Genomic DNA, 25,705 nt, shown 5'->3' on the forward strand with positions numbered 1-25,705 from the left:
CATAACCTCATTGAACTTTATTCATAAAAACAGAATGATATACATTGTTTTGTTGGTATGGAAACTAACAACAAACTCTGCTTCTGGTTAAACAGATTCTGTCTTTCATTATCATCTTGATTCTTACATGACATCTACTTTTCTTATTCTATCCCTTTCTTGCCTTCTTTCTCGCGTAGGAGGAGAGGCTTTATTTAAAAACAGGGGAGCAACTAACTAACTAACTAACCCCATCAAAGAAAGACGTGGAAGTAAAACATATCCTCGAATCAAGGAACAAACTTCATAAATGAATTTATGCGTTCAACCCGATCCAGAGAGAATCTAGCACTCCACTCTTTGTCATTAAAATTATTTCCCATGATTTCAGTCAAAGAGTCTTTGCCGGAGCTTCCTCGAAGTCGTGCAGGAAATGGACTTTACTGCAAGGCCGAGATTGGCTGCGCTTGACTCGATCATTCTTCAACAACTTGCGAGACAAAAGGTAACAGGCAACAAAAAGCACATGGCACATACACGATATCCATTCATTAATCACACATTTTAGATTTACTTCATCATTCAAAAACTGTATACAATATACCAGTCATTTTAGGGAGTCAACGGGGCAATAAATGCAATCAAGTCAATCACAAAGAGTTGCAGGAATATAAAAGTCTCTTGCTACAGGATATCCCAAAAAGGTTTCACAAAGTCTGAACATCCATGAAATAACAAAAGAAAAGGCATTTAAAAGTTTTATCAAAACATCCAAATTATGAGCATATTTTGAGCTCATCAATATGCTTCATTGTTCATTGCCTAGTCTAGTTGATCAATCACACCCTATTTTGCACATCTTCTTTTCATATACAATAAGAGGAATAGAAACCCTAAGAGATAATCCTTGGCTCTCTCTTTCTCACAAGAATTAGCCAAAATGAGTTATCTCCCTAGGCTCTTTCGTATTCCCAATGTGTTGGCAAAAGTGGGATTAGGTCCTAGTCACCTGGTCTCACTTTTTCCCCTCCACACTTTGCTAAGCCCAACGCGAATCCAATCTTATTTAATTTTGATTTATGTTCTTAGATCTGAGTGTTTTTTTCTATTTCATATTCAAATTTATATTTACAAGTTTTAATTCCTTGCAAATTTCAAAAAAATTAGAGGTCAATTTTGTTAAAACCTTAATTCAAAATTGAACTTGTGGATAGCTTAATTTGGATCATTAATTTCAGATCTGATTTAGGAACACATTTCACTCAAATATTTTATTTTCTAAATCAACATTTAGAGTGCTTTCATTGGTTAAAATTTGAACATTTCCTTCTATTTTGCATATGTTATCATTTGAAAGAGGAAAATTATTGTCATGATGCACTCATTTCATAAATGTGATAATGGGTTAGCTTCCCTTACTTCAATTTTTCCATCTCTTAAATAACCTCCTCCTATCTATGACAACATTTTAGTGCCTAAAAGAGTTGTTACCAACCCCTTGAAAACTCTCCCATTCTCTAAGGATGAAGGTTTGAAGAATAACCTTGACAATTCTCCTAAAATGTTCCCTTCACATCTGGCTATCTTAGAGGAAGAAGATGATATCATAAACACCTTTCTTAGTGTTACTTTACCTTATTTACATGATGCCTATCTAAGTGAAAAGGTATTGATGGGTCCATTGACTTATCTTCTCCTAAATTTGGTCTCACAAATGGGGGCATGTTAGTGCAACAAGAGGTTGTGAGAACTTCTTTCAAAGATCTCCTTCCTAAGCATGAATATTTGTAGAAAGATGTTCATCTCCCTCCTAAAAAATACTTCTGTCATGAGGATAATTTTGTGCAAGAAGATGGTATTGTCCCTACTTTTCCTAGTGATGGCATTTCCTCTTTTGACTTCAACAAAATTCCCACTAGAGAGGTTGCATTAATGAGAAATGCTTCTCCTTTCCCCAAAGCTTGTCTTACTCATAAAGATGGCTTAGAAAAAGAAGATGAAATCATAATCAATTTCCTTAATTCTCTCTCCCCTAAACATCTGATTGAACACATTTTGAGGAAAGAGGATGATTTAAACACATGTAGTGATGCTCTCCCTCCTAAGGATGAAGAATTAATGAACAATGTTATCCATTCTCCCAAAATTGGAAATAACAATAAGGACATATTTGTGCAAGATATTTCTAATACTTTTTTCAATAACCTCACTATTTGGGATGAACAATTAGAAGAAGGTGTTGATTATTCTCTACCCCATGAGAGAACCCTAGCCAAAGAGGATGAAATCATGATTGATAAATCTCTTGATACCATCTCACCTTCCATTAATCTCAATCATTTTTCCTCTAAAGGTAAGCAATATCCTTCTCCCCAACTAGGTTCTTCTCATAAGGATACCAAGTAGTTCAAGAAGAGATTTTTAACATCTCTTTCAAAGATCTCCCTCTCAAAGGTGGAACTTTAGAGAGTAATGTTGATCCTTCTCCTAGAGATTCTATTCCCCATGTAGATCCTTTGATGATAAAGGATGATATGAACTTTCCTACTAATATTGTTCCTTCTAAAACATCAATGCCTACTCCTAGTCTACCTCCTAAAATTGATCTTATCCATGATAACATTTTTATGCAAGAAGAGACTATCAACAATTCTTCCAACAGTCTTGTTCATTCTTCTTCTCAAATTTATAAGGACACCTTTGATATTCCTAAACCATCTTTAATCAATTTGATACATGTGAATAAAACACCCAATAAGCCCCACTTCATAATTCAAAGTGATCATCCTTCTCAAAGTTCTCAATGTAAGCCTATCTTAGTGGTTCAAGGTGGTTATGCTAATGATTCTTTTTGCACTCCTAAGAAACCTTTTATTACTATGCAAAGAGGTTATCCTCCTAAGAGCCCTTATGAGCATGCTAAGAAAACCACTAAAGAGAGTTATCATGCAGTTGCTCATACCTACAACACAATAAACAATAAGCAACCTAAACCTCTTTTGGTTATCCCAACTTCACTTCCTCCCTCTCAACCTACTCTTCCACAAGCACCTCGTATATCATAGACTCTTAGTAAGGAACTTATGATCTCATTGAACAAATTAAATCTACTCTTGCCAAGATTTCTATTTGGGATTTGGTTCAAACTTCACCTACTTATCATGGGATGTCACAAGATGTTTTGAAAAACTTAGATGTCCCACCTGCAGTGATACCTAATAGCATGGCTTCTTTAATTGATCCTAAAAACAAACCCAAAGCTCAAATTGTATTCAAATAAGATGAGTTACCTTTTTATGAAATCCAACATCAATATGATCCTCTTATGATTGTGGTTATTATTAACAACAATTCTATTAGATGAACCCTTGTGGACAATGGATCTAGCCTTAATGTTTGCAATGTGGACTTATTGGATAAGATTAAAGTGGACCGTTCTCTCATCGAACCTGCTTCTATTTCTATTCAAGGCTTTGATAATTTTTCTAAGAAATCTTTAGGTATAATAACCTTTCCTCTTAAGGTAGGTCATGTTACTTTATCTACACCTATTCATGTCATGCCTGGCAATTTGACATATAACCTTCTATTAGGGAGACTGTGGATTCATAGCATAAAATTTGTCCCCTTAACTTTGCATAGGCAAGCTAAGTTCATTTATGACAATAGGACATACACCTTGTTAGCTGATACCAATCTTCAAGCTCCATTAAAAGTTGGATCTTCTTGTTCAACTACTTCCCATTCTTCTCCCAATCCTCTTACTTCTTCAAAAACATCTATTTCCTTTAATGATCTTGTTCCTTCTAGTACTCCCAATTCTTCTACTCAATCAGAATCTCCTCCCAAAGATATATTTTCTCTCGAGGGAGTGCTCCCAGGTGATGATTGGGGGTCTCTAGGCTTTAAACCTACTTTTATAGGAGAGTATAGAGTATCTTGGAAAGAATCTAAGACTATGAAAGAGAAATATGAGGAACCTAAAGAGCAACCCACTTTGTCTTAATAAGTAGCTAACAACTATGTGACTGCTTCTAATTCAAATAATTCTTCAAATCCTTCCTCTAATTAATATAGCACTGAGACCTATGAGGCACAACCATCTCTTTCTACTTTGGCATCCCTTTATGGTCCTAGTTTTCACACTTTAGCTAAGAGTCACTATAATGACAATGGTTGTGGTGCAAATGAACAAGGAATTAAAGTTCCTTTAGAACATAACACACATGAAGCTTAATTTGGACTTGGATATAATCCTTCTAATCCCACCAAAGAATCTAAAATACCATCTCTCAATGTGAATGCTATATTTAGTAGTGATGATGAGCTCACCTCAATTAAATCATCTTCTACTTCTTTCAACACTCATCCCCCTCATAAGGTAATCTTGGCGATGAACAAATCTCTTGAATCTTCTCAAGAGATTTCTAATCCCACTTATGAGACTTTATCTTCTACTCATTCTAAAATCCCTTCTTCTAGGAACAAGGCTCTAATGAATTCTACTTATCCCTCTCCTAAGATTTCTTGTGTGCAAGAAAATTATGACTTAGTGGCCTATTCTTCTCCTGGAAACTTCTCTCTTTCTAAATAATTTTTAACATTCATCATCTTATATATGTTTATAATCTCACTTATAGTAGAGCATTTAAAATTTCATATTCAAATAGCTCATTGAATCTATCATGTCTTTAAATAACATTAATGGCTATTATGTTGCTCATCATTATGTGACATTGGTAGCTCACTTACTAGAGGCTCATTGTCATTCATGATGGTACAATTTCACCTACAATCATCTCTTCTCTTCTACCTATATATGGGGGGCAAGAGTGATTTCAAACATCTCTCCTTCTTAAGATTAAAATTTCACCTTTGTGAAGCAGTGTCTTCTATAAGGATTTCTTATTGATTGTAGAGGTGTATTCATATTTGAATTCATTCTCTCATATTGGTGTTGGAAATTGACATTCATACAAGTTATTGGTGTTGTCATTGATGGAAACACATATCATTTTGGGTTGGACACTTAACCAGTACTCACCGGTATTCATGGTTCAATAACTGGCATTCAGGGTAACTGACAAACTAGGTACCAGTACTCAAAGGCCAACATAGGAGATGAATCCTGCAAGCATAACGTGGAGCCGACAATAGTCACATAAATTAATGTTTATATTTTGTATAGGCCGACATGTAATCACCTTGTAAATATGATTGTAAGCTGACATAAGATATTTATGTTTATGTTTGTAAAGGGTATATAGTTAGCCTCATTAGGTCATTTCTGATATATAGATAAGCAATATCATGCGAAGCGATCTTGATCAACAGATTGTGAATGTAATTATTTGTAGTCAGTCTTGGTTGGTGGTTAAGGAGATTGAGTAGAGAATAAGGTTACCAGTAAAGAAGGATACAGTGATAACTGGTGTAGACAATGCTTAAACCAGAACTCATTCTGCATAACATATGCATTTTTTGAGTTCTGAATCTTGTTTCTAACTCCATATTTGGTGTTTGTAGTTAGTGAGGCTCCTTTTGTTATAAATAGTATGCTCTAGGCTATTGGCCTTCCTGCATGTGCAGGCCCCTCATGTAATATTTATTTATTTGGCTAGTGGATAGATATTGTGGATCACCAATCCCACCGTGGTTTTTCCTCTTTGAGGTTTTCCACGTATAAATCTTTGTGTTATGGTGTTGATTCTTGTGGTTGCATTATTATTATTTGTTGTTACTTTATTTTATGCTTACCAGTTAATAAGTGGATTTTTTTATTAAAGATAAATTTACTCGAACTAGCAAAACACTGATTCACCCCCCCTCTTAGTGTTCTTGGATTCCAACAATTGGTATCAAAGCCTGGTCTCTTGGAGTAAGTTTAATAGCTTGAGGAAGATATTGTATCCAGAATCCATGGAAATGAGTATGGAGAAACAACTTGAAGTAGCACGTGAAGACTATGATGCTGAAAGGATGAAGAACTTGAAGTTACAAGATGAGTTGAACTCTGCAAAGGAATTCATTCTTATCCTATAGGAGAGGCTGTCAATTGTTCAAGCTAGAAGAAAGGAACTTTTACAAAATTAGGATGATGAGGAGAATAATGCCCTTAAGGAACAATGTTAGAAGGTGAGTCGGGAAAATGGTGTCATGAAGAATGAGATGCAAGCCCTAACTATGAGGATGTCCAAGGAGATTGAAGACTAGAAGAAGAATGAATAACATCTTGCTAAATCTCTAAAAGAGAAATCTGAGGAATGCATTAGACTGGTACATGAGAATGATACATTAAGAACTGAATTGGTGCAATCCTAAAATAATGAGTAGGAGTTGGAAAGATTGATAACATTCCTAAGAGGAGATCTGGATTTTGCAAATGAATATAAAGACAAGTTTAAGGCTAGTTCTGCAAAGCTTGATAAGCTATTGAAGGATCAAAGGAGCAAAGGAGACACTGGAGGTCTTGGATTTGAGCATGGAGAAATCTCTAGTACTGCAAATCAAGATGAAGCAACTGGTCCGAATAACAATCAAGAGAATCCACCTATCAACCAAAATAAAAAATTCTTGGTAAGGAGACCCAATGCACATAAATTCAATGTTAGATGTTTTGTTTGCAATAAATTTGGTCATATGGTAAGACATTGCAAAAATAGACAAAATCAGAATAATAATTATGGTCCCGGTCAATGTTCCAATTGTAAGAAATATGGTCATAGGACAAAAGATTGTAGAATGACTATGAAATGTCATGCATGTGGGAAGTTTGGCCATATGGCTAATCAATGCAGGTCAAGGAATGATCAAGGATAGAACAAGGCAATTCAGAAGAATAATGTAACTTGCTATGAATGCAATAAAATATGACACATTGCTAAATATTACAGAAGCAAGAACAATATAGTAGGAAATGATGAAAAGGGAAAGAAAAAGGTTGATGATATCTGGAAGGATCATGAGAGGAAATGGGTTAGGAAATCTGAAGATCAGTCGACTAAGACAAACAAACCAGTTATTCAACTGGCAGAGCAGAGCATCCCTACACCAGCAGGAAGCTCATCCAGTAACTAAGGCATTAGCCTTAGGGGGAGGGGAACTATTGATAGATCTGTTGGTATATGATGAAGCGGTGATAATGTATGTTGTCATTGATGTCAATAAGTGAATAGGTATATGGTATTCAAGCAGGTGAACCGGTATAAACCGATGTGAAGACTGGAAGTGGCTATAGTCATACGGGATGGAGTGAACCGGTGTTGGGGTTCACAATTTGACTACTGGTTTGTAGTCTCAGTTCAGCTCGAGGGTTTCAGGTTTGGCGATCTGACTTGTGTGGTGCAACCGATGACATTCTGTGATGAGTTAGTTAGGAGATAAGGATGAGATCAAGATGCCACATTAGCTCATGCATGTGAAGAATCTCTTTGAGGATCTTGCGCATGAAGATCGAATGCATTGAATATCTACCTCGGGAATGTGCATTTTTCTTAGAGGTATGCGAAAAGCGCGTGATGGGTTACTATTTTCTAGTTGCAGTGAAGATTAGACGATGCAGAATGACTTGAGATCTTTCTCAAATTGTTCTATTTTATGCAATGCATTTTAACGGTCAGGATCGGACCGCTTGTAACTGAAAACCTAAATGTGTAGGTTTTAGGCTTTATGCTACCAGCCTAATTGTTGTCTATAAGGTTGATGATGTTTTTTATTGTTTGTGTTGGCAAAAGTTGTGTTTATGTCTATGTGTTGAAGACTTGATACTTGCCAAACCAGAGTGAGGAGTCTATAGAGTGTGACTGCCGAAGAGAGGAACTGAAAAGGATCCGCTTTAGCAAAGTAGTGTTGTTATTAGATTAGAGTCTTACCTGTTTTCTTCTAACCATTTCAAAAGAAGAAAAATCCCTTGACCGGGTAGCTTTAACAGGCTTGTTGCAAATCCTCTAACCAAGTGACTTAGATTCATTGAGTTCTTTAAATCCTCTAGCAAGGTAACCTTTAATAGGGTTTCGACCTTTAACAAGATTTATAGCCATCCCTTAACTGGGTGATCCCTAATAGGATTGGTTCCTAACAGAACCTTATTGTAAATTCTTTAACCAGACTAGGCTCCTAACAGAGCGGACTTCAAAAGAGTTCAAAAGCAAGCTTGTGGGTATTCATCCCCACCATGGTTTTTCCCATTTGGGTTTCCACGTGAAAAATTTGTGTGTCATGGGCTGTGTATTTTTCATGTGATGATTGAGTAGTTTTTGTTCAGCCGTATATGCATGCAGAGCTAATGGTTGTGATATTACTAATGCAACTCATGCATGATCAAATTGGTAAAATAGCTATCTAGATTTGAAAATTGTTGGATGCTATTTGATGTACTTTTTTTTTACTGGTTTAGCTGTCTGAAGTATTTATGTTAACCGGTATTGCTATTGTTAAGTATAGTGATATAGACAACCGGTTATCTATGTTCAAAGAGTGTAAAAATATTAAAGCAAGTTTTTGTCTATACTGATTCACCCCCCCCCTTCTCAGTACCAGATAGAGTATTAGTTGTTCATCATTATTCATCAATTGGTATCAGAGCAACTCCAAGTCCTTGGTGATATAAGCTTAACCACTTGAGGCAAAAGATCCTTCTTTAATGACAAAGAGGGAAGGTCCTAAATTCAATAGGGACAACTTCAAAATATGGAAGGACAGAATGAAGATTTATATCAAGATTTTGGGTGCTCAACACTAGAGCTATGTTGAGAATGCCTATGTAATCCCTACTGCCACTCTGACTGATGATCAGAAAAGACAGATTCAAGAAAATGGGCAAGTCATGGAAGCCCTTATTAGCAGCATATCCGATATTGAGTTCATTGATGTACAAGATAAGGACAGTCCTAAGGATGTTTGGGACACACTAGAAACCATTTATGGTAGTGATAAGCATGTCAAGAAGGCTAAGGAAGAAAGCCTCGGAGGAAAATTTGAAGACATGAGGATGGTTGAAGGTGAGACCATTCAAAAATATGGCATAAGGCTCAAGAATGTGGCTGGAGATATCAAGAGCAATGGTGGAACAATTGATGATGCCACAGTTGTCAGCAAAGTTCTGAGATCATTGTTACTAGTCTAGGCAATCAGGGTTGCTGCTATCCATGAGCTAAGGTCTATCGACAAAAAAAAGATATCCTTAGACTATTATTGCTAAATTGACGTTATATGAATTGAATGGCTATGATGGTAGCATTCAGAAGACTGAGTCAGCCTTCAGAGAATCTGCTTCCACCACACCTACCAGGAGAGGAAAAGAGGTTAGCACTAGTTATGAATCCAGGTCAAGCAGAGATATGGATGATGAGGAGATTCTGATGGATTTTGAAGCTCTTCTTGCTAAGAGACTTCCAAAAGGCACCGGAAAATACTAAGGTAAGCTTCCTTTGAAGTGTTTTTCCTGCAATAAGATAGGACATATAGCTGTTAACTATCCTAACAATGACAATAAAGATAAACTAGAAAGGTTTAGAAAGTATAAAGGAGGAGGTAGGAGAAATTGTCTTGTTGCAGTGGATGAAGGTGTTATCGATGAAGAATCTGAGAATGGAGAGAGTGAGGACATAGTGTTCGTAGTCGTCAAGGAAGAGGTATCTGACCAGAAAGCCCTTATCTCTCGCATTGACAACTCTAATGAGTGGATCATTGATAGCAGGTGTTCTCACCACATGACTGGTGACTGCAGAAAGTTTCTGACTCTGGAAGAATATGATGGAGGTGTTGTCCAATTTGGCAACAATGCACCCTACATTATAAAAGAAAAAGTATCCATCTCACTGAATGGAAAGAGCAGTGCAGATGATATCTACTGGGTGGAAGGCCTTAAGAACAACCTTTTGAGTGTTGCTCAGCTAAATGACAAAGGACTTATTCTAGAGCTCAAAGGTGGAGTCTACAGAATAATTGGAAAGAATGGTGAACTTATTGCCACTGGTAAACAGACCAAAGGAAACCTATTTTAGCTAAATGCCCAGATCAGTCAGTGTCTAACGGTGAAGTTTGATGACAGTTGGATATGGCATAAGAGACTCTATCATATAAACTTTTATAATATAGTAAAGGCCAGTAAGATCAAGGCAGTAAGAGGATTGCTTTGCTAAACAAACAGGAGAATTCTTTGTGTAGAGAATGTCAACTTGGGAAGATGCCTTCCTCAACATTCAAAGGTAAGTCTTTTTCAATAGAGAACTTACTTGATCTGGTGCACACCGATCTGTGTGGTCCGATGAAAACAAGTATTTAGGGAGATTAGTATTTCATGATTCTTACCGATGACTGCTCAAGAATGATGTGGGTCACATTCTTGAAAGACAAGTCTGAGGCATTTGGAAAGTTTGAAGCCTTTAGAGCGTTGGTTGAGAAGGAGAGGGGAAGAAGAATAAAATGCCTTAGAACCAATCAGGGAGGTGAATTCAGTTCTGATGAATTCAACAAGTATTGTGAAGATAACAACATCAAGAGGTAGTTGTCTACCCCAAGAACACCACAGCATAACGACATAGCAGAGAGAAATAACATAGTGCAAGCGGCCAAAACTATGCTGATCTAGGGAAAGGTAGCTCACACATTTTGGAGACAAGTAGTAAGCACTGCAGTCTATACTATGAACTGTGTACACATCAAGAAAGGTAAAGACAAAACCCCCTATGAGTACTGGAATGGGAGAACTCCTAATGTAAGTTATTTCAAAGTATTTGGTAGCAAGTGCTATATTAAGAGAGGTGAGCATCTGAGAAAGTTTGATGCTAAGAGTGATGAAAGAATATTTCTAGGATATTTCACCAAAAGAAAAGCTCTCAAGTGTTGCAACAACAAGACTATGAAAATTGTTGAGAGTATCAATGTTAGGGTTGATGAATCCCTTGAGGAACCTAAGGAAACCAACCGCAATCAAATGGAAGATGAACTAGGTTTAGCCTTCTGGGAACTGGTTAAGAAAGAAACAAGTGATAAACACTGCAAAGACCTCGGGGTTTCTATATCGGTAGAAGCTGCAGTAGGAGGAGAAGAAGATGAAGTGGAAGAATAAGAGGAAAAGCAAGTGGAACCAGGTAGGGTCATTCCTTGGTATGTAAAACTACATCATGATCTAAAGCACATCATTGGAGACAAAGATGCAGGGATACTCACAAGAAGAAAGGTGAAAGAAAATTCCTGCATGATTTCAGAATTTGAGCCTAAGACCACTAGAGAGGAACTTACCGATGAAGACTAGATAAAGGCAATGGAAGAGGAACTGGACCAGATAGAGAATAATGCAACATGGTCCTTGGTACCCAGACCAGAACACAAGAATGTCATAGGTACCCAATGGGTCTTCAGGAATAAGCTGAATGAAGAAGGCATAGTGGTAAGAAACAAGGCAAGACTTGTATGCAAAGGATATGCTCAGAAAGAAGGAGAAGACTATGGAGAAACCTTTGCCCTAGTGGCTAGACTGGAAGGTGTCTGAATTCTACTTGCATTTGTAGCATTCAAAGGATTCAAGGTATACCAAATGGATGTGAAGTCTACATTCTTGAATGGAATCCTAGAAGAAGAAGTGTATATTGAGAAATCGGATGGGTTTGCTTTGTCAGAGGATAGTAATATGGTGTGTAGATTACATAAGGCCCTGTATGGATTGAAACAAGCACAAAGGGCATGGTATGAACAGTTACACTCTCATCTTGTGAAGATAGGATTTCAGAGAACAAGTGAGGACAACAACATATACTTGAAATATGAAGGTGATCAGATACTGATTTGTGAAGTATTTGTAGATGACATAATCTTCGGAGGAGATGATGAAATGAGTCATGCATTTATAGAAGAAATGAAGAAAGAGTTTGAGATATCTCTAATTGGAGAGATAAATTTCTTCATTGGTCTACAGATTCAACAGATGAAGGAGGGTATCTTCATTACCCATTCCAAGTATATCAAATAGGTATTGAAGACCTTTGGCATGGAGGAGAGAAAACCAGTCGGAACACCGATGGTGACTAGCTGCAAACTGAATAAGGAGGATGATTCATTGATGGTGAATGAGAAGGAGTATCAGTCAATGATCGGTAAGCTGCAATATGTGGTGCACAATAGACCAGATATTTCTCATGCAGTGGGCATAGTGGCCCATTTTCAGAAGAGTCCAAGAGAATTCCACTTGGTAGCAGTAAAGAGGATTCTTAGGTATTTGAAGGGAACAGTTGATTATGGATTATGGTATCCATATAATGGCGACTTTGATCTCAAAGTATTTACCGATGCAGATTGGGTAGGTAATGTGGATGACCGAAAGAGAACAATCGATGGAGCATTCTTCCTTGGTGGAAGACTAGTCTCGTGGATGAGTAAGAAGCAGAGCTGTATCTCCCAGTCTATAGCTAAAGCGAAGTATGTGGTAGCATTGATGAACTGCACTCAAGCAATCTGGATGAAGCATGTACTAGATGGCTTCAAAGTGACTGTATCTGAACCGGTGAGTATTTTCTATGATAATACTAGTGCAATCAATATTTCCAAAAATCCGGTATTGCATGCTAGGACCAAGCATATTGAGCTCAAGTATCATTTCTTGAGAGGAAAGGTTCAGAATAAAGAGGTTGTATTAGAACATGTTTCCAGTAAGGAGTAGCTAGCAGACATATTCACTAAGCCCTTACCGAAAACTATATTTACCTATTTGAGAGGTGAATTAGGGGTTTTGCCCGTTCATGAAGTAAACTAAAGTTGTGTGCTCCACATCAATCAGGTACTACTGTGTCAGATCTTATAGGATTGATGTGTTGAAGGATGCTACTCTATAGGGGGACCAGCATAGTGGAGCTTGGAAGCCTATGCCTCCACTTTGACATTGTTTTCAAAGGGGGAGAAGACATATTGTTTGGGGAGAAGATGTTGAGCATGTATACACTAATCAATCTAGGTGATGGTGATCTTTTATGTTGCACAGGTATAGTGTCAACCGGTGTATATATTTTACTGAGCAATGATTCATTGAGTATTGCCATCAATGCTAAAGGGGGAGATTGTTGGCATATGATGAAGTGGTGATAATGTATGTTGTCATTGATGTCAATAAGTGAATAGGTATATGGTACTCAAGCACGTGAACTGGTGTGAAGACTGGAAGTGGCTATAGTACACCGGGATGGATTGAATTGGTGTTGGGGTTCATAGTTTGACTACCGGTTTGTAGTCTCAGTTCAGCTTGAGGGTTTCTGGTTTAGCAATCTGACTTGTGCGGTGCAACTGATGACATTTTATGATGAGTTAGTTAAGAGATAAGGATGAGATCAAGATGCCACGTCAGCTCATGCATGTGAAGAATCTCTTTGACGATCTTGTGCATGAAGATCAAATGCATTGAATGTCTACCTTGGGAATCTGCATTTTTCTTAGAGGTATACGAAAAGCACATGATGGGTTACTCTTTTCTAGTTGCGGTGAAGATTGGACGATGCAAAATGACTTGAGATATTTCTCAGATTGTTCTATTCTATGCAATGCATTTTAATGGTTAGGATCGGACAGCTTGTAACTGAAAACCTAAATGTGTGGTTACATACATATTTATATGTTTGTGTGGTTACATACATATTTATTTTGTTTCCTTGCCCCTTTTCTAGCCCAAACTCTAACCCTAATCGAACCCTTATCCTAATTTAACTCTAACCTTAATGTAATTGAATCATAACCCTAATTGAAATCTAATACTAACTGTAGACGTATAAAAATGACCATATTCCTAAATGAATATTTTATGTTAATTTCTCTATTTAATTAAATCCAATTTAATTAAATTATCCACATTCTTCTATTTTATTAAGTAAATTACTCAATTTATTTAAATAAAATTCACTATACCGTTTAATGAATAAATCATTTTATTCAATTAAATCCCCCCTAGCCACTTTTAATTAAATTCAAATTTAATTAAATGGTTATCCTAAATTGAATAAATCTAATTTATTTAATTTCCCCAAATTGCAACCAAATTGAATTAAATTACTTTATTTCAATTAAATCCTATTATTCCTCCATCCACTTGCAAAATCCCAAACCCCTTTCTAATCCCTTCTAGAATCTTCTAATCGCTTCTAATTAACCTAACCCCTCCTCTAAACTTTGTCACATCCCTAAGCAAAGGGAAGTCACTTCTCAAACCTCAAAGTCTCCAATGACCATTGAAGGCTTCCAACTTTCAACCACTTAATCCCAAAAGTCTCCAATAACCATTAATGGTTAACTCAAACCCTCCTACATGGTTAAAACATTTGTTTTGACTCAACCTCTACCCAACCCAAGGGTCTCATCGGGCCTTTAATGCTTTGACCATGATTATCTCTTAATCATTTGCACAAAGGTTTATCCTTGGATTAACTCCTAATCCAGTGGGTAATCCTAACTTAGACTTGACCCTTAGCCTCTAGATAACCATGAGGTCTTCTCAGGCATTCAATGTCTCCAACCCCTTCTCTCAACCCAACCCTATGTTGACACTTGTCACCATTTCATTGGTGCCAATTACAAACATGGATCCCCAACTTTCAAATTCAACCCTTGATTAAACCATTTAATCTTGACCATCCATTGCCCTATTCTTACTATAAATAGAGCTCTCATTCCTCCATTTTCAACAATCATCATCCTCCAAATTTGTATTATCACACTTATGCTCAAATACATTCAAGCTCACATATCATTTTATGCTCATCATTTAGCCTCTCTTTGCAATAGAATTTAATCTAAATATGCATGTTTAGAATACATTCTTTATCATTTAGCTCAATCATAGACTAAATATATTATGTTAGGATAGTATTCATACTAACCTTGTCATCTTATCATCTAGTTTATTGCATTTCTAGAATCAGGCATAGCTTAGAATACATCTCATTCTAAAATCAATCAAAGCATCCCTCATTCTCGCATTTGCCATCCCTAAACCATTTTGCTCAGTGATCTGAGAGCATAAACATTGGTTTGAGGGACATTGTGAGATAGAGAACCATGGGACCCACCTTGGGAAGCTGAGTAACACGTCGTTGCTCCATAGCTTGCATCAAGAAGTCCTGTGTGTGTGTGTGTGGACTAGTCTTTCTCATTATTTTCACATATTAAGTTTTATAAGCCCACTTTTCCACCATACACTAACCTTAAGTATAATTAAACCCTTATCATGATCAAACCCTAACCTTGATAGTATCCCTAATCTAGACCTAATTAAATCCTAACCATAAAATAATATTACCATAATTAAAACCTTACCATAACCTAACCTCTAAACATAAATACAACCCTACACTTAAGACCTTACTATATCTTGAACCCTAATTTGACCATAATTAAACCTTAGCCCTAAACATAACCCTAACCATAATCCAACTATAATCCAAAATGAACTTTAATCCTTGCCCTTACCCTAATATACCCCAAACTCTGAACCTAATTGAACTCTACTCCTAATTTAAACCAAACCATAATGTAATTAAGTCATAATAATAATTGAAATCTAATCCTTACCCTAACTATAACTAAACCCATACTATAATCAAACCCTAATCATATTTGAACCCTAACTCTTATTAACTATAACCTTAACCATTAACCCTAATCAATCTAATTGAATGTCAAACCTAACATAATCCTAAACATAATTCTATCCATAGAATTAAACCCTACCTGCAACTTGAAACTTAATCTAACTCTAATTGAACCCTAACCCTAAATAGAACTCTAACCATTATTAAATACTAATCCTAATTGAAATCTAGCCTAAACCCTAACCCTAATTGAAATTCAATCCTATTTTAACACTAACTCTAATGTAATTGATTCTTGACCCTAACTAAAACCTAATACAAACCCTAACTATAATTAAAACCTAGCCATAATCAAACCCTAACCTTGACATCATCTCTATTCTAGACCTAATTGAACCCTAAACCTAATAAAACCTTTATGGTAACATAACCCTAACCCTTATTAAACCATAACTCTAACCCTAAAATCAAGCTTTATTATATAATCCTAACCCTCACACCATGATTTATCTTTAAAGCATAACCTTTTTTGAATCCTAACACTAACTTTACCCCTAATAAATCCCTAAATAAATTTTAATACTAACCCTTTCCCTGATTGAACCCTATCCATAACCGTAACAATGATTCTAATTGAACCACAACCCTTACATCAAGCATGATCTTATAATAGTAACCATAATTGTAACATAACCTTAACCCTAAAACCAATCTTACCATAATTAAAACCTAACCATAACCTAACCCTAAACTCTAGCCCTAGAATTAAACCCTAACTATAACTTGAACCCTAATATAACCATAATGAACCCTAAACTTCAACTTAACCCTAACCCTAATTAATATTTAATCCTAATTGAACCCTAGCCCTAAAATTAAACCTAAATGTAATTAAATTCTAATCCTAATTAAACTCTAATCTTAATCTAATCCTAATCATAATCTATCCCAAACCCTAATCCTAATTGAACACTAATACTAATTTAACCCTAGCCCTAATATAACTGAATTATAACCTTAATTCTAATCCCAATTGAACTCTAGCCCTAACTATAATTGAACCCTTATGATAACTTCACCCTAAAATTAAACCCCAACCATACTTGATCCCTATCTTGAACTTGAACCCTAACCCTAAAGTAGTCTTAACCCTAAACCCAACCTAACCTTGACCTTATACCTAATCTAAACCTAATTGAACTCCAACCTTAATTAAATATTTATGATAACTTAATAGTTAACCCTAATTAAACTTTAACCATAACCTTGAGCCAAGCTTTATTATTCAAAACTAACCCTAACACAATTCTTTATTCTTAAACACTAACCCTCTTTGAATCCTAACACTAACTCTACCCTAATTTGATTTTAATACTAACCCTAATCCTTATTGAACCCTAGTCTTCACCCTAAAACTAGCCATAACCTAACCATAAAATTAACTCTAACCTTAGAATTAAACCCTACCTCAATCTGAACCCCAATCTAATAGTAATTAAACCCTAACCGTACCAAAGCCAAATCATAATCAAATCCTAACCCTACCAATAATCAAACCATAATCATACCAAATCCTAATTATAATCAAACCATAATCATACCAAATCCTAATTATAATCAAACCATAACTGTACCAAAGCCTAATCGTAATTAAAATAAAATACCAACCCTAACAATAATCAAACCATAACCCTAATCAAAACAAAATGTAACCATAATTAAACCATATAATTAAGCCCTACTTTCTAGTTGAACCCTAATCTAACTATAATAAAACCCTATGCAAAATTGAACCCTCTAATTGAACCCCAACCCTAACCTAACATTAACCCTAACCATAATTGTGCTTGAGCTATAATGCTAATTAAACAATAACATGAACCATATTTGAACCCTAGCTATTATTTTACCCTATCTGTAAATCACACAATTAAGGTTGAGATAGAGTTAGGGTTATAATGCTATTATTAATGCTATATTATTCTAATATAAAATAATATTTTTATCTTAATCTAACATAGCTAATTCAATTATAAAATTATAAAATTATGAATATAATGTATATTAATATTATACCAGTAATAGATTACTATATTAATATTATATTAATACACTTATAGGTATTGAAAATAATTATAATATAACAATATTAGTATAATTCTATTTAATAATACAATACTATATAATTATATATTGTCTTCTTTATCGTCTTCTTTGTTAAATCACAATTGCTACCAGCTTATGTGTATTTAATTTTATAATATCTATAAAATACACTGAGAGATATCCTTCCCTAGGGACCTATTTTTAATCTTTATCACCCTAAACTCTAATAGGGGTCTTGACAATGATATCTCTTAGTTTATTATATATATATATATATATATATATATATATATATATATATATATATATATATATATATATATATATATATATATATATATATATATATTATAAAATTAAATATATATAAGCTAGTCTATTTATATTTATTTATGTCTATTTATGTAATTTGCTGATAGGTTTTAGTGTGGGCTTTTAAGGCCAAAAAAGTGTCAGTTAGTCGGAAAAATTTGCTCGCCAATTGCCAAAAACTTCTTTGAATTTATTGGTGGGATTATTTAAATATTATATCTCTGGGTCTAATGTTGCTTGGAAGCCGTTGAGGTGGATTGAAATTTATTAGCACTAGGCTTATTGTGGCGTTAGAGCACTCACTGCAACCATTTCAAATGGAAAGGACATGTCAAGTGCGTTGTTCAATGTGTTGATGGTATTTTCATTTGTGTTTGGTATTAAATTTTTCAATGGAACAAAAAATACAGAGTTGTGGTGCTTTTGTGGGTTGGAAGCAAGGCATTTCATTTCAGGATTAATGGTTTTCATTCTTGACATAGGTTTCCTTAGTAATATGATGACTCATCTTAGGACGTGATTGTCTAAGATCATTGAGGATGTATGGGTCTCACGTGAATTGGAGCATTCCTTAACTATCTCATGTGTCTTCCTATATGCAAGTGACACGATTCATTTGGGTCTACTCCATATCCAAATGAGATCATCCTTTTGCCATAATAATCTCAATGATGATACAATTACTTAAAAAGCACAATAATTTTCATCACATCTCTACTCTTTTCATCACATCTTCATTTCTTTCATCAATTCTTCTATTCTTTCATCCCTTCCTTTCTTCTATCATTTCATTTATTTCATCATTTCATCTCCTTTTCATTATTTTATATCATTCATTGCTTTCTTTCATCTTTTCTTCAACATCTCTTCATCATACTTCTTGTTTCAGCAAACAATTAATTTTGCTTTATCCAACTGATGTATGTCTCTTAATCTTTTAACCAATGGCTTTCTAAAATCATGTGGAAATTTCACCTTTAGTGGTTTTATCATGCTATCACTTTTCCACCTTAGGAGGATGATAAGTTATCAACATTATGTATCATACAATAAGATTAAGATACTTATCATAATTTAATGAAATTCTATGTATCACTTTGGCCCACTTAGGCAAGCGGTCTCCTTTGTACTCTCATTCAATTCCATTGATTGATTCTATTGCATCATTGATAGGAATATAGTTTATTCTTGTCACATCATGTGTCTCTTATTCTTGTGCTTTCCATTACGCCTCTAGATCCTGGGTGGCTACCTTCATATCTAAATATACATGGTATTAGAAGTTTTATAGTGTCTTTGGTTAGTCATTTTGAGAGATTTTTTGTGCATTTTGGGCTTTATTGTTTCCATGGATTTGTATTTAAAGTAAAAATTAGAGCTTATTGGGTCAAATCGAATGTCATAATTGCATTTAGAAGGTTTGAGAAATTCAAGATTTCCTTTTGTTTTATCTAAATTTGACCCTACGTGCCAAATCTATAAGTGTTTGAAGTTTAGAGGTTGTTACTTGATCTGGGAGGTACCTACAATTTTTTAGCATTTTGGGGATAAATTTACCTTACCATTTCTCTCATAAGGCCCCAAAACCCCAAGATCAACTATCAATTCATCCAAATCAAAGTAGGGAACCCAAAGCTAGAGAAAAAATGCCCCCTTGTTGCCATTATTATGTGACTGTTCCTCTACCTGGAAGCTAGAGGAGGGGCCATTGCTCATTCTTTTTACATCATCCCAATCAAAGGGCATCGTTAGCAGTCCACTTTAGGGAAATTATTTGGTGACATCTTCATGTTTCTAGATTTGCTTCATTGTCATCATGTCAATGTTGTAATCTCTTGTATGGGCCATGTTGTATATGCATTAAAATAAAGTGACATATCTTCAGTTTACTTTGTCATTGGTTCTTCATTGAATGTAATCCTCTTGTATTTAGTAAGACGGGGTCTATATTGTGAGAGTTGGTACATGTCTTCAATTGATATTAGTTTGTACCAATTCATAATTTGTGAGTATCTAGTTGATGTTCATGCAGGTGTCTCCTTGATTTCAATCTTTATTATGTTGATGTGAGAGTGAAATTAGTAGTTCTTTATTGATACATTTCATAGCCTTGCATGAGATTCTACATTGAGTGTGCACTGCATGGTTTCTCTTCTTCTCTAATATGGGGGGACATTTTCATCATGTGGGGTTTTGTCCTTCTCATTCTTCTTTGAGAGTATTTAATATTTTCATCTCTTTTGGGGAGGACATTTTTCCCACTTGTACCTAACAAGGCCTAGTTGTCGGGACCCACCTTGCATTATTTGCATTTTCTTACACTCTCCCTAAGTTGCATTTAAGGGGGGATGCTAGTGTAATTAAGGTTTTGTACCTTGTTAGTTCTTCACCTAGGTCCTAATTACATGCCACTTAAGCTTATATAGGGACCAAAGAGGAGCTTTTAGGAGCTGCCACTTTAGTGTAGTTATCACATTACCATTTTCTACCTCATGTGGAACTTCTACCTTTAATGGTTTTATCATGTTATCATTATTCCACCATAGGTTGGTGATCTACCTTTAGTGGATGTATCACACCTCTTTTCCACCGGAAGTGGGTGATAAGTTATCACACTATGTATCATGTCATAAGATTAAGACGCTTGTCATAATCTTATCCAGTCCTCTGTCTTATATTGGCATACTCAACTAAGGGGTTTGCTTTCTACTCTCATTCAATTCCATTGATTGATTCTATTGCATCATTGATAGCAATATAATTTATTCTTGTCACATTGTTTCTCTCTTGTTCTTGTGCTTTTCATTAGGCCTCTAGATCATGGGTGGCTACCTTCATAGCCGAATCTTACATTGTGAAATCTAAGGCATAAAATGCTTGACAAATATCAATGAAAATACAAATAAAAAATATGTGTATCCTATCCAATGTCCACACTCAATCATTGCTCAAATCTAGATATCCTATATAGTGTAACATATTCTTTGGTGGGACAAAACTACATGATTATCACAAAAAGTAAAACTACACAAATGCATTAAAAGGGTAAAAATAGTAGAATCCTTGTACCTATGATAATTCCTTGTAATATCCACTAAAGCTATCTTGTAAAAATGTTAGAATTAAGAATTGATAAATCTAAGAAAGTTAAAATTTATCATAATTGCTTAGAAATTAAGAAAAAAACTTACAATTTCTCAAAAAAAAGGAAAATAAGATTCAACATCCAATAGACAATTCATGTTTATAAAACTCTAAATTAGCATACAAATTACTAATACAATTTTTTCCTTTTTCCTTTGCACTATACCGCTTGTTAATTAAAGTGAACTCTCAATTAAACATTCACACAATAACATATTTAATAATTTCTTTAAAAAAACCTATAAACCCAACTAATTCTACTAACAAATCTTAGAAAACATTTTTTTCCCCCATAGATTAACCAAAAGTAGTGTGAACTCCTTCCTAAATTGAACATTCAGGAGAAGTAAGATAAATATTAGCTAACCCCACAGGGCAGAGCACATTGCTCCAATCCATGTGCTCCAATTTATGTTTTTAAATATAAACTGTGTATCTTTAAATATGCATATCAGAGTGCACCGAAAAATGACTCAAATTTTAGGAGAGCCAATGAAAACCAATTGAGTATACAAAATATTCCTTACTATTGAGGTTTCAGACAAAACGCTGTTTCCATCCATTTGTTGGAGAAGCGCATTGCCTATAGGTATATTGAATGCACTTTTGATTGTATTATGTAATTGAAAATCCGAATACAACTTTCTGATCTCTGTATAAAGATCGCCCTGCAGAAGTTGGACTATGCCTTTATTAGAACAGCATTCTCTACACTAAATTATGAAGAGACTAAGCTGGAGGCAGGGGAGGGAAAATAATTGAGGAAGTAGCGCCATACAGGACGATGAACAGGACAGAACAACGCCTCCTCGAACAACAGTTATTTTTCACAGATTTCCTCCCTCATCGCCTTCACAAAGTTTTGAAAATTTGCAGAAGAGGATCCTGTTTCGCCCTTCACTGCATCTTTTGCTTTCTCCCTTAATTTCATCACTCTTGTCTTCATTGTCTCATCTTCAAACACTATCCGCACCGCCTTCTCGACCTCCCCCTTTCTTACAGTTCCATCGCTGTCTGCAATAAAAGCCAGCCCAATCTTCCACATCTCTACCACATAAACACAGTTCAAAAACTGATCTGCAAAGTAAGGCCAGCAGAGCATGGGCACTCCCATGGCGATGCTCTCCACTATGGAATTCCATCCACAGTGAGTGATAAAACAAGAAATAGAAGGATGAGAAAGAACCTGCATCTGTGGACACCATGGCACAAAATATGCCCGATCTTTGGTGGCTTCCATGAATCCTGGAGGAAGTACAGCGCTTGACCCGTCCATGAGATCACTTCGCAGAACCCACAGAACCGGTTTCTGGGTAGCCTCCAAACCCAGCGCAAATTCTTCCAACTGTCTCTGGTTCACTATTGCCAGACTTCCGAAGGACACGTACACACACTATTATGAGACTGCTTGTCTAGCCAATCCAAACATTCTGCTTCCTCTGACCAGAAGTTCGCCGTGATTTCTGAATGAACTTCCCCATTGAGACGGGCAGAAGGGATACAGGGACTAATTGAACAGACCGATGCTCCTTGGGCGATTAGGGCATCAATTATAGGGGCTTCCAGATGATAGAAAGAATTGAATAACACCCACTTGAGCTCTCTCGTTCTTTCCATGTAACGCTCAATGAAGCGGAAGATAAACTCTTGCTGGGTTTCATTGAATCCAACAGCCCAAGGAAGCTGTGCAGAGCAGAGAGGCGGCATGGAGGGAAGGTATTTCACCATCGTACAATCCTTGGGGACTCCTGTAAAGCAATCAAACTTAAAACTACTCCATTAACTTAAAATTCCATGCCTTCATAAAATCAAAGAGAATTGAGGGGCTTACCATTTGAAGGGAGAAGAGAGGAGGAGATGAGATTAGGCAAATTATAGAGCATGGCATAGGTGGCAGTAAGTGAGGTCCAGAGAGCAGCCATTGGAATTCGGTGGCGTTTGGCTGCATCTAACGCGGTGGATGCCATGCAGTCCGTTATCAAACAGATGTTCTCCTGAGGGTTCTCCTTTTTCATCTCCCCAATCAGATTGTCGATGAATGAAACGATTATATTTTCTGTCACATGTCACAAACTGGCTATGTCTGTGCGAGTATCGGTGGGAGGAAGGCTATCTGGGACGACTACCCAACGAATAGCGCCATGACTTTTACCTTCCCGAGAATCAAAGCCATTGGCGATGGATTTGTTGGCCTGTGCAATACGAAAATAGTTGTAATCGGTATTGACGAAACTGATTACAAATCCTTGTTCAACCAATTTGTTCGCCAGCCGCATCATGGGATTGATATGGCCTTGGGCGGGGAAAGGAACCAGAACAGCATGAGGTCTCCTCTCTCCAGCCATGATTTTTCCTTTCCAGTCTTTTCAGGTGCTTATTTCCGCTTTTCAATCCAAATATGTCTGAAAATCCATGTATAAACCCGAAATTTCACCATTAATTAATAAGAAATTTCCGCTTATTTCCGCTTTTCAATCCAAATATGTCTGAGAATCTGGATTGAAGATGAACGCGGCTAAATTTGACATCTGTTTCAGATGAGAAAGTGTTGACTCGGTCATCTTTCAACTTATCCCATTTCCCGAAAAAACGTCCATTACTGAAATACTCCAACGATTAAATTATTAAAGATTCTAACTGTCCATATGAGTACGAAAAGCTTAAATATTTAGCCGATAGGCTATATATGGGGTGAAACCCCACCTGTTTCTCTTCATGTCTGAGGCCGTTTATTTTTTCCGGTACCAATTTTAAACCGTCTAAGTTTAATTCTCGAAAACTTCAAACTGTTGGAGACTTTCCATTAATATTGGATTTCTTGCACGCAATCTCGTTTGATTTCCTTCACACAATCTCTGTCAAACACGATGACCGAGGCAGCAAGTTGTCTGAAATGATAAGGTTAAGAGTCTTTTTTGCAGTTAATTCTTTTGACCAGCTTTTAAAAAGACAATCAGGCTAGGTATTCTCTGATATTAGCTGGCGGACTAATATCGCACGAATTTGTGAAACGGACTATGCAGGGGAGTTAATAGCGGACGGTATAACGACACACAAAACACGACAATGGCAATTTTTTTTTTTTTTAATATGGAAAATGAGAGAAAATAATGAACGGATCAAAAATATTCAATCGTCTTGTAAGGCTAAGAAACATTTTCAATCGTTGATGTTCAAATCAGGCTTCACGGATAAAAAATCTTCAATCGTCTTGTAAGACTAAGATGTTCAAATCAGACTGTCCATCTCATATAAAGAAACGCCTTGGTATAAATATTTCCTGGTTAAATCTTTGCGGTTTTAAAAAATGGCTTGTAAATGTTGCCGTACATTAGGCTTTTGAAGGCAACGAATAGGTTTTCGATCTTTCTCAATCTAGGGTTTCTTTGTTTGTGAAAATATTATTCTTCAACAACAATTAAATCTTTGCAGTCTTCAAAATTCCATAGTTCTTGTGCAAATAAAATTAAAAGGTTTGTTGGTGATTTCTAGCCGTGCAAGAGAATATAGGAAGAAGATTGGCTGCATCTTACAAAAGAAGGCCAGTTGAAGCGATAATAAATTAGATAATTTAATGCACACTTGTGAACTGACAGCCTCAGGCTTAATTAAATTTGACATTTGATTCATTTTGTAGGCTATGAATTTTTATAGCAAAATTGTGGTCTTTTGCAAAATGCAATAAATATAAACTAGCAATTGCACCTTGGTGTGCAATGGGTACGCCGAAAAGGTATGGAAGGTCATCAAGAAATTTTTTTGGTCTATTTATTGCATACATTTGTGTAGTACATGAGGTCAATTGGCAGGCCATTTAGCAAGTGATGGTGTTTGTGCAACAAAAGTATAAATGGAGAAGTGATAAATTCAAATCAACTATGCATTCACTTATAGGGTTCCATGCATGATTGAAACAAAACCTTTAAATTGGGAAGATAATAAGATTCCACTACCAATACATTCATGTTATGTTTGGAATGGGAGAGAGGAAGAGATAGGGATAGAAAGCTGGAGAGATAAAGAGGGGAAGTGTGCGTGTTTGTGTGTGTGTGTTAGAGAGAGAGAGAGAGAGGGGGGGTGGGATTGAGATAAGAGATATAGATAGTAAAACAGATAGATATAGAGATGGAGAGGGAGAGGGAGAGGGATATGGAGATGGGAGGAAGAGATAAAGAAATTAAGGAGAGATGGATAGATAGAAATGGAAGAGATAAATATATAGAGAGTGAGAGGGAGGGAGAGAATAAAAGAGGGGGAGAGGGAGATAATAAGAGAGTGGGAGTTAGAAAGATAAAGATAGAGATAGGAAGTGATATAAAGAGAGGTAGAGATATATAAGTAGAGAGGGATGGAGAGATAACAAGATAGAGATATAAGGAGAGATGGAAGAAGAAATATGAAGAGATAGAGATAGACATGAAATATTTATAGATATAGAGATGTAGGAAGAGGGAGAGGGAGGGAGAGATGGAAGGATAAAGAGAGGGAGATGAAGAGAGATAAAGATATATGAGAAGAGAATAGGTAGATATGAAGAGATACATAGGGGATAGGGAGGGAGTCAATAAGGGAGAGATGGGGAGATAGAGAGAGAG

The 25,705-nt window shown here is 35.9% G+C and overlaps 1 pseudogene; it reads right to left on the minus strand.

Annotated features, from left to right (window-relative positions):
* Window positions 1–21,609: 21,609 nt before the first annotated feature.
* LOC131055593 (7-deoxyloganetin glucosyltransferase-like) lies at window positions 21,610–23,715 on the minus strand (annotated as a pseudogene).
* Between the last annotated feature and the right edge of the window lie 1,990 nt (window positions 23,716–25,705).

Source organism: Cryptomeria japonica, chromosome 10 (genome assembly GCF_030272615.1).
Source record: "Cryptomeria japonica chromosome 10, Sugi_1.0, whole genome shotgun sequence".
Taxonomy (NCBI): domain Eukaryota; kingdom Viridiplantae; phylum Streptophyta; class Pinopsida; order Cupressales; family Cupressaceae; genus Cryptomeria; species Cryptomeria japonica.